We start from the raw sequence: 16,907 nt of genomic DNA on the forward strand, positions 1-16,907 counted from the left end.
TTTTGTTTTAATTTACAAAAATTCTAAAAATTTTAAGTTATTTCGAGGAGCGGTTTGAATTTCACACAAAAAGTTCTGATGTAAATCAGAGTCTATTATATAGAGTTGCGCAAAGAGGATCTTCTTACTCTTATTCTGAATGATGCTCTTGTTATTATGTTGAAAACTTTCATTTTTGTTCAACCCTTTAAGTGACTTCACGGGAGTGATTACTTCTAAAGCTTTTTAATTCGATAACCAAAGTCACTTACAGAGTGCAAACACGTGAGTTTCTTGTTACAACTTTATTGGGGGGTGTATGTATTGAAGTTTTTTGAAGCTGTTTCTAGAACAAATCTAATACATTTCAATTCATGAATTTTAATTCGCCATAATAATCATCAGGCGATAACAATACTTCCGCCTTACCAACAATCATTTGTTTACTTTGCACGATAGGTAGACGGTTTGACAGTTCAATAGGTAGATTTGGCTTCACTCTTTGCGTAACTCTATATATAATAGACTCTGATGTAAATAAACAGTGTACGAACTGTCAATTGACGCACAGCTGTTGATAGTCATTGATGATTTCACGCTTACTTTATTCCATGCAGATTTTTGTGAAAGCGACAGATTCAGAAAAATCGATCAACCATGTCGCACACTGAAAACCAAAACTACCCAAAAGTGGGTTGTTTGCACTCAAAACCGTGGTTCGGGCCAATAACCCAAATTTGAGTAAAATGACTTTTCTGGCACTAGGTAGTTTTCCTTTAATCCCACAAAGAAAAAAAAATCTGGGTAAAAACTACTATTTTGTAGACTATGCACGGTTTTTAAAACAACCATGAAATTTCAGTAATTTTTACCATGGTTTCAGAGAAATTCACCACTGTTTCAGTTCATGTGACAACATTCCGCATGGGCCACAGTTGATTTTTACTGCGCGCATGGTAAAATCAAACGGGTTTGTTATCTGCTGAAAATCGTCGGTGCATATATAACCCTCGGAATGGTAGTTTCGACTGCAATATTTTTTTGCGTGATGTAAACAATTTACCCACACCTGAATGGCGATGTGGCAGACGAAGATGGCGGTATGGTGATGGACCTGGGAGAACGCGCGCAGGACATAATTCTACCGGCTCCGGATCTCCAGGAAATCCAGGAGGAGATTGGCCGGCTGAAGAACAACAAAGCCCCTGGGGTTGACCAACTACCAGGAGAGCTATTTAAACACGGTGGTGAGGCACTGGCTAGAGCGTTGCACTGGGTCATTACCAAGATTTGGGAGGAGGAAGTTTTGCCGCAGGAGTGGATGGAAGGTGTCGTGTGTCCCATCTACAAAAAGGGCGATAAGCTGGATTGTAGCAACTACCGCGCAATCACATTGCTGAACGCCGCCTACAAGGTACTATCCCAAATTTTATGCCGTCGACTAGCACCAACTGCAAGGGAGTTCGTGGGGCAGTACTAGGCGGGTTTTATGGGCGAACGCTCCACCACGGACCAGGTGTTTGCCATTCGCCAAGTACTGCAGAAATGCCGCGAATACAACGTGCCCACACATCATCTATTCATCGACTTCAAAGCCGCATATGATACAATCGATCGGGACCAGCTATGGCAGCTAATGCACGAACACGGTTTTCCGGATAAACTGACACGGTTGATCAAAGCGACGATGGATCGGGTGATGTGCGTAGTTCGAGTTTCAGGGCATTCTCGAGTCCCTTCGAAACCCGCAGAGGGTTACGGCAAGGTGATGGTCTTTCGTGTTTGCTATTCAACATCGCTTTGGAAGGGGTAATACGAAGAGCAGGGATTAACACGAGTGGTACAATTTTCAATAAGTCCGTCCAGCTATTTGGTTTCGCCGACGACATAGATATTATGGCACGTAACTTTGAGAAGATGGAGGAAGCCTACATCAGACTGAAGAGGGAAGCTAAGCGGATCGGACTAGTCATCAACACGTCGAAGACGAAGTACATGATAGGAAGAGGTTCAAGGGAAGACAATGTGAGCCACCCACCGCGAGTTTGCATCGGTGGTGACGAAATCGAGGTGGTAGAAGAATTTGTGTACTTGGGCTCACTGGTGACTGCCGAAAATGACACCAGCAGAGAAATTCGGAGACGCATAGTGGCTGGAAATCGTACGTACTTTGGACTCCGCAAGACGCTCCGATCGAATAGAGTTCGCCGCCGTACCAAACTGACAATCTACAAAACGCTCATTAGACCGGTAGTCCTCTACGGACACGAGACCTGGACGATGCTCGTGGAGGACCAACGCGCACTTGGAGTTTTCGAAAGGAAAGTGCTGCGTACCATCTATGGTGGGGTGCAGATGGCGGACGGTACGTGGAGGAGGCGAATGAACCACGAATTGCATCCGCAGTTGGGAGAACCATCCATCGTTCACACCGCGAAAATCGGAAGACTGCGGTGGGCCGGGCACGTAGCCAGAATGTCGGACAGTAATCCGGTGAAAATGGTTCTCGACAACGATCCGACGGGAACAAGAAGGCGAGGTGCACAGCGGGCAAGGTGGATCGATCAGGTGGACCTTGCGGACCCTCCGTAGACTGCGTGGTTGGCGACGTGTAGCCATGGACCGAGCCGAATGGAGAAGACTCTTATATACCGCACAGGCCACTTCGGCCTTAGTCTGATTAAATAATAAATAATAATAATAAATAAACAATTTACCCAAAGCTGAGTTTAATTTATCCAAAGCGGACCTTAGAGTGAAATCAGGAGTGATTCAGTTTCATTCCAAATTTTCGACCACTATTCTAGTTTGTATCTGGAGCAAAATAGAACAAACTAGCTGGCTTCCCCAGCAGTGTTCTATTCATGTTTTTCAAATTTTCAATTAAATGAAATCATCATTTTGGCGCCAAGAAAGGCACCGTAATTGCAAAGTGGATTGATCCGTAGATAAAATGACGGATTCATACACCAAAACAAATGGAAAATATTTGAATCTCGTGATTCAATCGTGGTTCAAATCTGCAGAAAATAGAACGGAGTGTTATACCAGTTTTATTTTTTTGACATTTGGCTGGTATAAAAAATGAGCCTAGAACAGCTGCTGGGAAAATGAATGTTCCAGATTCATATTCAAACTGACAGCCCCGAACGATTTGAATCACTGCTGATTTTACCCTTAATCAACCCAAAATAGAGAATATTGAATTTACTCAAATTTGGGTTATTGGGCTGAGCAACCTCGGTGAGGTGTTTGCATCTTGCTCTAGTTTTGATAGCAATCATGGAAAAGAAAGGGAAAACTACCCAAATTTGGGTAAATTTTTTCTGCGATGTTCTCATCAGTGCGTATATTGAACTCAAAGTTTGGGTTGATTTATCTGTCCGTGCAGTAAATTTCAAAATTACACTGAGGAAAATGGACGTATGATTTTCAATCAAACGCCTTATGAAAATTTGCCACAAGGAATCGGTATGAATTTCAATATGTTGCCTTATGAATGATGATTTTCATTTAAAAAAAAGTGAAGTGCGGCAGACTGGATTCGAACCATGATCGTCGGGGTTGGGAGGCCGGTATGTAGACCACACGCCCATCGACGCTTGAATAGCCGGGAAGGTAACTGCGTATAAGAAGCACTGCTGGTGAAATAATCGGAAGATTCATAAGGCGCCAGTTATAAATTTCGATAGTCCAGTTCGCTGAGTGTACAGGTAAATTATTTTAACCACAGATAACAGACATTGAAGCTAGAACAAATTTTATTGAAAATCCTGTGTAAACTTTTGAATTGATATACGTTGGCCCACTACTGCCATCTACTCAACTGATTGCGGCAGTACCTAAGGATGCAGCTGATTAACAACCGTCGAACGCAGCCAATGCATTTGACAGCTGCAATCGGGCTGCGTTTTCAATAACAATGATCCTTGCGCCATCTCCAATCGATTGCCAAACGCGGTCCCAATTTAAAATACATTTGAATTACCGGTTGCGGATGTTTACACACGTATAGGATGCCAGCCTCAACATCTGTTATCTGTGTTTTAACCATTTTAACCGTATCATAATCAAATTTATTATAATATTTATTGCCATTTCCAGCTCTCGATGGATTTTTGGGAAAATCATAGATCGCACTTTGAGCAGTGATGTCAAATGTTTTACAATATCTTTTATTATTACAAGCTTCATCTAAATGTATAAAACTTGGAAATAACCGTCTGTTGAACCACTATTGCAATTATTGTAATATGCTTCCCCAAAGAAATCAAATTATAACTAACTTGAAAGTAGCGAAAAGATTAACTTTCACTACAAATTACAGTGATCGTTCGCTAATTGGGGCACGACCTCACCCCAACTAGCGAATGCCGTTCGCTAATTGGGTCGTTTTGACAAGCGTCAATGTTGTTTACTTTTTGCATTGAACAAAGGAAAATTTTACGCGCCAGAAAATATCGATCCCGCCAAACACGGAAACAAAACGTCAACGCGTTTTTGACATCACATTCTGACGTTTAGCTGCTTTTTAATTGGGTTTCGCCCCAATTAGCGAACCCCCAACTAAAAAGCGCCCCAACTAGAAAAACCCAATTAGCGAACGTTCACTGTATTATCAATTTCCCACCTTATCGGCCGCGACTATTTGAAATCGTCGCAAAGCAAATCGTCGCCGAAATCGTCGCCAGCAAAAATGGCCATAAGATCTGTCAGATCAACTGTGAACAAAATTGTTTGATTTCAATAATCACATTATTTCCCGAAATTTAGTACTATTTTTCATGCATATTTTCTTAATTTGGCTTTGAACTACCACAGATTGAAAATAATGTTGGGGTCAACCTAATAACTAGGGAACCAATGTGGATTTTATATTACCTTAACTAGTTGACACACATTGATCAGTTTGACGTTTTATGTATTTCCATCTTTATAATAAAGTTTAGTTTAGTTCTTGTACACTGAATCGACGGTATCGTTGTCTGTTACTCTCCTCTGCTGGAGTAATGTAATCCGAAACTCTTATCAGGTTATTGGCCCAGACAACGCTTTAAACCTGTATCTGAAATCGTCGTGTGTAAATTTTGTAAACGACAAAAACGTGTTTACTGTTAACGTGTTCGAAATTTGTTTTCGGTCGAGTGAATACTGTGATCTACCATCATGGAGGAAGACAGGAAAATTTACCTGTTCGATGGCACAAATTTTGCAAATTGGAGCTTCCGGATGGAGGTGCATTTGGAGGAGCTGGGTCTCCTACCATGCATTAAGCAGCTTCCCGAAGAAGTAGTGGAATACCAAGTGCTTGCTAGTGATAGTGCTGAGATCAAGCTAACGAAGGAAAAAGCAATGGCGGAAAGAAGAACGAGGGATATTCGATGCAAATCGGTTCTGATCAGGAATATCGCAGATTCCCAGCTTGAATACGTCAAGCAGAAACGGAATCCGGTTGAGATTTGGAAGGCTTTGCAGAATGTGTTCGCCCGTAAGGGGATTTCCGGGCAGTTTTTCCTGCTGAAGAAGCTATCTGCACTCAAATATGACGAGACTGTCACGATGGAGCAACATCTGTTGCTATTCGATAAAACAGTTCGTGCCTTAGATGCAGCTGGTATAAAGATGGATGAGCGGCTCATAGTGTTTTATTTGCTACAGTCAATGCCGAGGTCGTATTGTCAGCTGGTGACTGTACTTGAAACGTTGACAGATGAGCAGTGTTCGTTGGATTTTGTGCGAGCTCGATTGCTGAATGAAAGTGTAAAACGTACAAACAGTGACGAAATCGAAGCTGCTGGTGAATCGACAGCTTTTGCCGGAAAGCAGAAGAAGACGAAAAACAAGTTCAAGTGTTTTTCTTGTGGGAAAATGGGACACAAGCGTGCGGAGTGCCCCAATCATAAGGAAGAAGTGCATAGGAAGAAGAATGCACGTCAAGAAAAAGCTCATTTTAGTGAGAAAGAAGTTGTGTTTGTGAGTCATACGAGTGATGAGAAAGCAAATGACTTGCGGAAGAACAACATTTCGTGGATTCTCGACTCGGGTGCCTCTGAGCATATGGTTGGAACGATCGATTGGCTACGTGATGTAAAGAAGTTGGACAAGCCAGTGCTAATCAAAGTCGCTTCTGGACAAACACTTGAGAGCAACCACTCGGGTTGTGTGGACATAGTGTCAAAGGTTGGGAGAAAAAGAATAAACAGTGTTGTCAGTGAGGTCCTTTACGTTCCCGGACTGCGGTACAATCTATTTTCGATTCAACGCATTGGACAATTGGGGATGAAAGTGATTTTTGGGAAAACGAGTGCCGAGATTCTTCGAAATGGTGAGGTCATTTGCACCGGTAAAAGAAATGACAAACTGTATGTACTGGACATTGATGTCGCGCGAGTGAGAGAGCCTGCTGCTCTAGTGTCTCTGAATGACATAAGCACCGAAGAACTGTGGCACAGACGTTTCGGCCACATCGGAAGAAGTGGACTAGTGAAGATGGTGGACACTGAAATGGTGAAAGGCCTATGGCTGAAGAAAAGTGAGTTGATGCAACGAGGAGTTTGTGAACCTTGTCTCAAAGGTAAACAGACAAGACAGCCTTTTATGGAGATGCCCTTGCCTCGGAGTTCCCGCCCTCTTGAATTGATACATAGTGATGTATGTGGAGCCATGTCACCGGTGGCTTGGAACGGTAAGCGATACTATGTTTCTTTTGTGGATGATTATACTCATTTCGCAGCTGTATACATACTGAGCACGAAGGATGAAGTAGCTGAAGCGTTTAAAACATATGTTTCTATGGCAGAATCACATTTCGACAGTCGTATTTCCCGTTTACGATGTGACAATGGAGGTGAATATGTGGGAGCAGCTATTCGTGATTTCTGTCGAGTACGCGGTATACAGCTTGAACACACCGTTCCGTACACACCGCAGCAGAACGGTGTTAGTGAGAGGTTTAACCGTACAGTAATGGACAAGGCAAGGGCTATGATTGAGGATGCTGGATTATCGAAGGCGTTATGGTGCGAGGCAGTTCTTGCTGCGGTTTACGTAATCAACCGGAGCCCTACGGCGGCGTTGACATTCAACAAGACACCATATGAAATGTGGTATGGTCACAAACCTGACGTCTCCAAGTTGCGTATATTTGGTACAAATGCATTCTGTTTTGTGCCAAAGGAGAAGAGGAAAAAGTTGGAATCAAGGAGCAAGAATTGTCGTTTTGTTGGATATGGTATAAATGGTTATCGGTTGTGGGACGGACGCAAAATTTTCATCGGTCGGGATGTTGTTGTGCAAGAGTTGCCGTTGATGTCACCCGATGTAAAAGACCAGTTTTCCGTTTCTAAATTGAATGATACCAGCTATCAACTAGCTGGACCGTCGTCGGTTCCCCCCAGCACCTCATCGCCATGTTCATCGGCAGGTCCTTTATCAGCGTCATCAGTTCATCCGTCAGGAAACTCGGATATTGAAGTCAATCCACTCCAACCATCATCGAGTGCTGTAGTGGAGCCAGTGGACCAAATTGCGGAGCAGTTAGAAGCGGTTGATGTAAGTGAAGACGATGAGTTCAACGATTGTCAGGATGAAGTGGAAGTACTCGAGCAAGATCCTCTAGAAGTGCGACGAAGTCAGCGTATTAGGAATGCAAAGCAGAACATGAGTGACTATTCGTGCGTTGCATTTGCGCTAAATGCAGAAAGTTATGTGGGAAACGTTCCTGAAAGCATCGAAGAGCTGAAGCGGCAGTCTGATTGGCCAGAATGGAAGGAAGCAATAAACGAAGAGCTCAGATCATTGGCCGAAAACAATACGTGGCAGCTGGTCGACTTGCCTGACGGTCGAAAAATTGTTGATTGTAAGTGGGTGTTTCGTTTAAAGATGCATCCTGACGGCTCAATCAACAAACGGAAAGCTAGATTGGTTGCTCGTGGCTTTACCCAACGTTATGGTTTTGACTACGATGAGACTTATTCCCCTGTAATCAAACTATCCACTGTGCGCATGATACTTGCTATAGCGAACCAGCAAAACCTTGTGGTCCATCAAATGGATGTAAAATCTGCGTTCCTAAATGGCCGACTAACCGAAGAAATATATATGCGACAGCCGAAATCGATTTATGGACTGAAACAAGCTTCGAAGGCATGGAACGAGAGATTTAATGAGTTCGTTGCTAGAGTTGGTTCTCGTCGTTGTTTGGAGGATAGTTGCTTGTACGTTCGAAACACGAAATTTGGCCCTGTTTACCTCCTGCTTTATGTGGATGATCTGCTCATTATTTGTAAGGATTTGGCTCAAGTGCAGACTGTTAAGAACATGCTAAAATGTGAGTTTCGTATGGTTGACCTTGGTGAAGCGGATATGTTTCTTGGAATCAAAATCGAGCGAAATGTGAACGAGGGCGTGATGAAACTGAGTCAATCATCCTATGCTGAAGCAGTTCTACGTCGTTTCGGAATGGAGTCGTGTAAACCAGCGTCTACCCCTATGTGTGCCAATTTGCAGCTTCCGAGGCCGAAGGAGCAACAAAACATTGATAAACCCTACCGAGAACTGATTGGTTGCTTAACCTACCTTATGGTTACATCTCGGCCTGATTTAAGCTCGGCTGTGTCTTATTTCAGCCAGTTTCAATGCAACCCGTCACTAGACCATTGGATACATCTGAAAAGAATCCTTCGATACCTCAGAGGGACGACTAACCATGGTTTATTCTACAAACGGCAACTGTCAGCTGATCAGGTAGTCGGTTTTGCTGACGCTAACTGGGCAACAGATCCTTCAGATCGTCACTCCGTTTCTGGGCATGTTTTCCAGATATATGGCGCAACAACATCTTGGAGTACGAAGAAGCAAAGAACGATAGCGCTTTCCTCAACCGAATCGGAGTGCAGTGCATTGGCCGATTGCATATGTGAAGCTTTGTGGATCAACAAACTTTTCGAGGAGTTGGGGTTACGTCGCAAACAGGCTGTTGTTATTTTTGAAGACAATCAATCAGCTATAACAATAGCTGAATCAGACGCACCATCAAAGAAGTTGAAGCACACAGATGTCAAACTCCAGTTCATCAAGGAATGTGTCGAAAAGAAAAAGGTTTTAATACGTTACAAACCCAGCAGTGACCAACCAGCGGATCTCTTAACAAAAGGCCTACCTCTTGTTATTTTTACGAAGCATTGTTTGGCCTTAGGGATTAAATAGTGATTAGTTTGAGCAGGGGTGTTGGGGTCAACCTAATAACTAGGGAACCAATGTGGATTTTATATTACCTTAACTAGTTGACACACATTGATCAGTTTGACGTTTTATGTATTTCCATCTTTATAATAAAGTTTAGTTTAGTTCTTGTACACTGAATCGACGGTATCGTTGTCTGTTACTCTCCTCTGCTGGAGTAATGTAATCCGAAACTCTTATCAAATAATGATATTGGCGACGATTTTAAAGGTGCTTAAAAAGTGATCGGCGCGTTTTGTTACCAGCGAAACTGACAATATTATTATTTTTCTAGAGTTTGATCAAACAAATGTACTGGCAACCCTGCCGAGCCCACGTGTTCATTTGAAAACATAAACAACTTTTGTTGGCGCCAACCCGTTTCACCCGATTCATCAGCCCGCCAACCGGGAGAACAAAGGATTTTGACATCTCGCACTTCTGAAGTGCGGAGTCCAACGAGGTGGGAAGTGCGCAATACATGGTTAGAAAAAAGTACCTAATATTGCGATTTTTTTCATCATTTAGACTTTCATGAAATAAATTTCGTCGTTCTCAAATTTCGCTTTCGATTTCGCTGTTGGCTACCGTGCGCATTTCACTTGAAGGTCGTGACAGTTGCCGCCAGCCCCCTCATGTTTACATATTTTTTCATTGTTCTCAGCTCTCCAGCTGATCATGTTTACACAACAAAACCAGCTGGTGCTTCGATGTTTACATTCAGTCCCATTGTTCTCAATCTTCTCAATCGACCACGTGCTTATGAATCAAGGTAATCTATAAAAAGGTTGTTGAAAATGCCTTCAAAGACAAAATTGACAACTCATGAATTTCGTCGAGCGAATCTAATCATTCGTGAAAAATGCAATATAATATTAGGTAATTTTCATTCAAATAGTCAAAATTAAGTAAATTTTTCTTGAAATTTAGCAAAACTTACTTAATTTTAGGTTAAATATACTTAATTTTGATTAGAAACTAACCAAAAGTGCCCTTGTATAGTGGTTTTGCAGTTGATGCAAAAGTATAAGATTGCTAATGTCGTTCCTGTTCGCGTGACCAACATCTAGATCACTTTGATCTGGCAGCCTATGTACCGGTACTATTGTTGAATGTTGGGCCAGTCTAATTTATGTTTGCTATGTTTGTCATCCCTCACCAGCCCTGTGAATGTATGTATGTTGTTGTCTATTGTATGTATGTAAATAATAAATAAACGACCACCGCGGAGAGCGAATCGCTTGTGTTCTCTCGTCCACTTTACGCGTCCAAAATACCCCGCCGAGAGTTGTGTCGGTTCCGCTGTGTACCGTGGAAAGCCTCCGTGATAACTTCCCACAACTATACACACTTAAAATAAATCGCCGAATTCGGTAAAGTTTTACCGAAATCTCAACAGCAGAACTGTTCGGTAAATAATTTAACTGATTTTCGGTGATTTTGACAGTTCGCTGGTTGGGATCTTAATACTTGGGTCACTTTTTAGTTGGGCCTCCGCTGGTTGGGCCATGACCCAACTAAAAAGCAACCGTACGTCAAAATTCAATGTAAACACGGAAAACGGGATTGGGCGTCACTGGACATCATTTGTGATGTTCAAGTCGAAATACATGTGTTCAAATGGCTGTCAGTTGGCCCAACTAAAAAACCGAAAAGTTTTAGTTGGGCCGAGGTCGTGGCCCAACCAGCGAATCGCGACTGTATTGTTGTAAAACTTAATAATATGCGCTAATTAGTTCTAAAATAAATAAACCATCTTCTACTATAGGAAGCGCACCCCAAGGCGCACCCACTCTAGCCGAAAAAATCGTCGAATACACCAACCGCTTCAATTCCGGCTCCATGCAACTGGGCGCCGACGAGCTGGACATCACATTCCGGATCTTCTTTCAGTGCCCGTCGCTCGTCTATCGTTTTCCCGTTCCTTCTACGACTCCAGCTTTAGCAATGCCGACAACATCTAAGCCAAACCGGCGTCATCACCAAAGCCAAATCACTGGTCGTGCCCTATTTCAGCGCACAGGTCCCGCTCCAACCAGCTCGGAATCATTGAATCCAACTCGCTGTCGATGTCCGTCCTCAAACTGTATACGGACTGGACCGAGTGGAACAACTTCCTCCAGGGCTACCTGCTGCATGGAGCCGACGAAGCCTTTTGCCAATCCAGCCTTGTTGCACTAACCGCTTGTTGAGCTGATAATGCTGGCGAAGATCCTGAGATCATATCCGAACCGGTGCGGACGTTTGCGAGCGACCAAGGAAAAATGTAAGTAAATAATGGGGGATTTATATTCCTTTCGGCTTTCCGACGAGAATCCATTCGAGATTCCGACGGGAATCCTTTCGGGATACCGAATAATAATGCGGAATCAAATTAATAATTGGCCATAGAAGAATACAAAACAACCAGAGACATACACTCACGTAAAAAGCCTTCCGAAGTTTATTAGTTTACCTTATGAAAATTAGCCACAAGGAATCGGTTTGGAAAACATAAGGTAGCCTTATGAACCAGCATGAACTTCGGATGAACCAGGCCCATAATAAACATATATGTGTATCTTATGTTTTCCTTACTGATTTCATAAGGTTGCTTAATGAAATTTCATAAGTTTGTTTTTATGAAATTCTTACGATATCATTATATATTTTCATCTTTGTTTTTATCCATCATTTATCTCAGTAAAAATTGTGATCAATTATAGTTTCTATACATCCTTAATTTTATTATCATTTTCATTCAAAATTACCTAAAATTCAAAATGCAAATACATTTTAGTTCCCAGAGAAAAACAACGGATTATTGATTTGAAACTTTCTCAATATTCGAAGTTTAAACTCGGGATTCGTTCCGTGGAAGAATGTTGAATAGCGGGTCAATATTTAATGGTATAGTATCGGCCGAGGAATCTGGTCATCCACCTCCAATTCCTCCACGACAGATGAACCAGGTGCTGTAAGTATGATAGGGATTGATTAATCGCATTGTTGGATAACAATTGCTAGAATACTTACTTTACTGGCAGTATCAGCCGAGGAATCTGGTCACCCACCTCCAATTCCTCCACGACAGGTGGACCAGGTGCTATAAGCTCGGCTGTAAGTATGATAGGGATTTATTAATCGCATTGTTGGATAACAATTGCTAGAATACTTACTTACCACCGAGCTTACCACATTGTAAACCACGTAAACCGCTTATGTTTGATCCAGTAGGGAAAGGTGTCGATATTGCCGTCGTTCCAGATGCAGGTGAAAAATCAGTAACATCGTATCACAAATTCATGTCGATGATGGGCAACTTCCACTAGTTCAGACGAGATTGTTGACTACCAAAACCGGTACCGATACCGCAAACCTCCAGGGCCATGGTGGTGTACCTAATTCCATTTCCGGAATCATCGACATTTGATCATTGCAAGCGCTAAAATCCTGAAATGCATAATCGAGTATATAACTAAGCGAACAACAAATGTAAGCAGATCAAATATTCACCTTTATGTTATTCAGCAACAGATTGATCCCGCTTGGACAGCCACTTGGATCCGCTGAACCACCATTACGCACCTGCTGGGTTGAAGGCTGGGCAGATGAGTTCTGGCTTGCTGCACCACCACTCAAAACACCTTGCAGTCTCACAGCCCACTCCGCTGTTTGGACCTCCCTAATCGAATCATCCGGGACCCGATGAACAGCCTGATTGAGATAGCTTTGCAATGGCTTGCTTCCGTGTCAACTGGTATGTAGTTCGATTCATTCAGGATCTGTGTAAAAAGTAATATAGGATTAATTTGTCCATCTTGTGCTATGTTATTACATTATATAAAATAAAAGACTCAAGTTATTTTGCTTGCGTTGAGTTGCGGAACACCGAAGATGGCTATACACTGTTCCATATTACGTAAAACATTCTAGGTATTTTGCTTTTATGAATTCATTGGAAATAAAACTTAATTTTAACCAGAAACAATGTTGGAAACACTATAGTCTTCTTCATTCTCAATGAGTTTACATTACTACTGAAACATTAGCTGCTTTTCAACTTAGAGTAAGATTACTGGGCGTGTGTATTAGTCGTTTAGCAGCGCTGTATCATAACTTGACACTTTACCGGTCGCTAATAAACGCGCTGTTAAACCAGTAGCGTAACTGACAGGTGACCAAATTTGGCAGCGCGGTAAAGAGCGCTGCTAATGAACTATCAAACGTCACCGGTGCGGAATAGCAACCAAATTGTTAGCCGAAAACAGAACTAGTACGGAAAAGAGTGATAAACTAAAATAACAGCCTGCACTGTTACTGCGGGTGATCAAAATACTCGCGCCCGGTCATGATACTCTTAGCGTTCTTCAAGTTTTGCTATTAATGTAAGTATAATGGATACACTATGCTCAGGGAGCCGAGAATGTTTTCCATACTAGACCGGATTGTATATACTATATTGAATCATTTAAAAAATAGTTGAACCATAAAACAATACAGTTAAACCCTACATATAGTTAATGCACAAACTTACCCCAGTGGTTGTTCGAACGAGATGTAGACTTTTGAGTTGATTACAATGAAGCACTGTAGCCAGGACTGTAGCTATAATGTCCACCATACTATCCAGGAAATCATACCCTCATGATGCGCTTGCTTACATTACGAAGGTAAAGAATGCGATGGGTGGTTCCAACTTCTTCGAAATGAAACATTGTATCTATAGCAGAAGTGTGCATAATCGGCGCCGAACTTTTACAATTTCAGGATCAATGACTGAAGATGTATGTAAGAATACATTTAGTCACATTCAGTAATAGCAAATTTAAAATTAAGCTCACCTTGTTCCAAAAAGAATCTTTGCGTTCGTCCTCGCTTTTTTCGTCTGCCTTAGAAACACCCAGCAGCAGATCAACACTATAGAGCGTATACGCTTGTTCCAGAGCTGCTTCCACCGAGCATTCCAGCATCCCACTTCTAATTTTTCGAGAACTCAGAATTCAGAGTACCTACACACGACCGTTTCAAACATATGTTACTCATTCATTGAGCAGTTCAAGTTGGTGGCCAGTAAGCTGATGTGGGTGGGCTGACTTGTGATCGGGTAAGCTGACATCGTGCAGTGATCGATGACGGAATCATTTCATGCGACAGCAACTTCTAACAGTTGCCGCATACGTTGGATTTTCTGAAAGAACCTCAACTATTTGAACTTAAAACAATCAGTGAAGCGTATCCGGATTCTATCCCGGCATTTCTTGATTTGATTCTTACCTGTATCCGATATCAGGAAGTAGTCCAAAACAGTATGGAATACCATTTATTATTATTATTCAGCGATTTTTTTTTAAAAATGGTCGGTCAGGATACAAACACGTAATGACAAATGACAGTAATATTTTTCTGTGGATGAACTCATGAAATCACATATTGCTCCATAAGTCTACCTTATGATTTTTATTCATAAGGATAGACATTGGAATTCATAAGGCATATCTATGTTGTTAATACTAATGATTATGATTTTCATAGAAGCCTTATGAAGCGATCATGAAATGAACTTCTGGTGTTTCATAAGGCATAACTTATGGATTTTCATATTTTATTTCCGCCAGTGTAGAGGAGCGGTTGAAAAAATATTAGAAATCTCGCTTAACTTTTCAAAAGGACCTAAGTAACATTTTTTTCATGAATTAATTTGAATACTGCAATCAATAGCTTTTATGTTGTTCTGTTGATTGCGCTATTCAAATTGGAATCCTATGCGCTATTCCGTTGGAATCCCGTCGAAATCACGAAAGAATTTCCATCGGATTCCCGTCGGAATCTCGAAAGGATTCCCGTCGGAATCTCGAAAGGATTCCCGTCGGAATCCCGGAAGGATTTCCGTTGGAATCCCAGAAGGATTGCCTTCGGAACCATGAAAGGATTCCCGTCGTAATCGCGAAAGAATTCCCGTTCAAATCCCGAAAGGAATCCGCCGGAATCATGAAGGATTGCCGTTGGAATCCTGAAAGGATTCCCGTCGGAATCGCGAAAGGATTTCCGTTGGAATCGCGAAAGAATTCCCGTCGGAATCGCGAAAGGTTTCCCGTCGGAATCGCGAAAGAATTCCCATCGGAATCCCGAAAGGATTCCCTTCGGAACCCTGAAAGGATTTCCGTTGAAATCGCGAAAGGATTCCCGTTGAAATCCCGAAGGATTCCCGTCAGAACTTACACTCTTGAGCATTGATTAAACAAATGTTATGAGGAGAAGGGCGCCACTTGTTGTCATTTTTAAACCATTCTGAAGCATGGCACATTCAAAACATGTCTGTTGAAGGACATGAACACCCCCAACAAACATTCACTAATTGAACTAACATCAGTGTGATGGTTTAATTCAGCGATGTGTTGAATTATGTCTGTACTATTTCTTATCACAACTTCTGTTCAAGCTTTGTTCACACAATTTTGGCGAAGTTATACAACTACAACATCTCATTTTAAAAAACAACTTTATTAACTGATTCGTTAAACCTTTAATAAGCATTTTACTAAGTCTCAATTCAGCGACATGTGAATTCTTCGAAAATAATAACGCATAGAAGGTAACATCATCAAGATCTCCAAATGAACGTATTTTGAAGCAATTGCTATTTTCATATAATCATTTTAAAATTTTCCTATATAGGGTCTCGAACTGCTGTCATTTGATCATCCGCCGGTAACGTTGCCATCCGCGCCATCCTTGATTTGTTAGATATGGCTCACTCAATGCATAACATAAATAATCTTATTGCTGAATATGAATCATAATTGGACTCTTATTCAATAAGTCAATCTGTCAAACTACAGTTTGTTAATAACTGTACAAGATTTTTATTTCAACCTGAACAATGGTTGGTCATAACCATCGCACACTAGGAAAATACGTAAAAATAATGTCGATAAACGATAAAATAAAATCCGTCCCCAATGCTATTTATGAATTTATGAAAATAAAATCAATGTATATTCGACCTTCCTCAGAATCTCTTGATAAACGGCTGCGATATGATTGTCAAATGGTAAGATTATTCCAATTTCGCCGCAATAAAGATCAACATCCATGCGATAATATTGGGATTCCACACTCAAAGATTCAATAATTTTCCAACGTTATTCAACGGCGTTATGTCCGGCTTTAAGTAAATTTAGTTCCGCATGAATGCATTTTTTTTTTCATTGCTCCAGCAGTTTTGCTCGTTATAATCTCCGACAGCTTAATAAATCACGAATATAAAAACATGTCTTGAAAACAAATCTTTATTTTCCTATAATTCAAATTTTCCAGATATAGAATCCAGATTTTTTCTCAAACTGAAAAAGCATAATGTTTTTTTCCACTGTGCGGTAGATCAGATAAATGTGAAATTCAATGGTTAAGAAGGACAAAGGTTAAGAAGGATGTCTAATGCTTGCTTATTAACTTACTATTCAAACTCAATTCGACCACCCTTTCAGAGCATCACATCACAGTCGAACAGGGAACCTTAAAATCATTAGTTCAGCACATTGTTAAACTTCCCCAATGTGCTGAAATGTGATAAAACGAAAACATTAGTTCGACTTCAAATAAAGGTAGTAAACAAATTAATAGGCCATGTCAAATATTAGTTAGATTAAATGCTGAAATGAAATCTGTCTAGCAAATTATTCAGCATCCATTTTATTCAGCTACGAAGATCACAAATAAACAAT

The 16,907-nt window shown here is 41.3% G+C and overlaps 1 protein-coding gene and 1 long non-coding RNA gene across 2 annotated transcripts in view; both read right to left on the minus strand.

Moving 5' to 3' along the window:
- Window positions 1-16,907, minus strand: part of LOC134207741 (ubiquinone biosynthesis monooxygenase COQ6, mitochondrial) — an 83,243-nt gene that overhangs the window by 58,678 nt on the left and 7,658 nt on the right. The gene's annotated exons all lie outside the window — the stretch shown is intronic.
- On the minus strand, window positions 11,902-14,863 carry LOC134215905 (uncharacterized). Its single transcript, XR_009980360.1, has 6 exons — window positions 14,025-14,863; window positions 13,718-13,959; window positions 12,697-12,965; window positions 12,360-12,633; window positions 12,217-12,298; window positions 11,902-12,155 (listed from the first exon to the last, which is right to left on the minus strand). It is a non-coding gene; the product is annotated as an uncharacterized LOC134215905 (long non-coding RNA).

This window comes from Armigeres subalbatus, chromosome 1 (assembly GCF_024139115.2).
Source record: "Armigeres subalbatus isolate Guangzhou_Male chromosome 1, GZ_Asu_2, whole genome shotgun sequence".
Taxonomy (NCBI): domain Eukaryota; kingdom Metazoa; phylum Arthropoda; class Insecta; order Diptera; family Culicidae; genus Armigeres; species Armigeres subalbatus.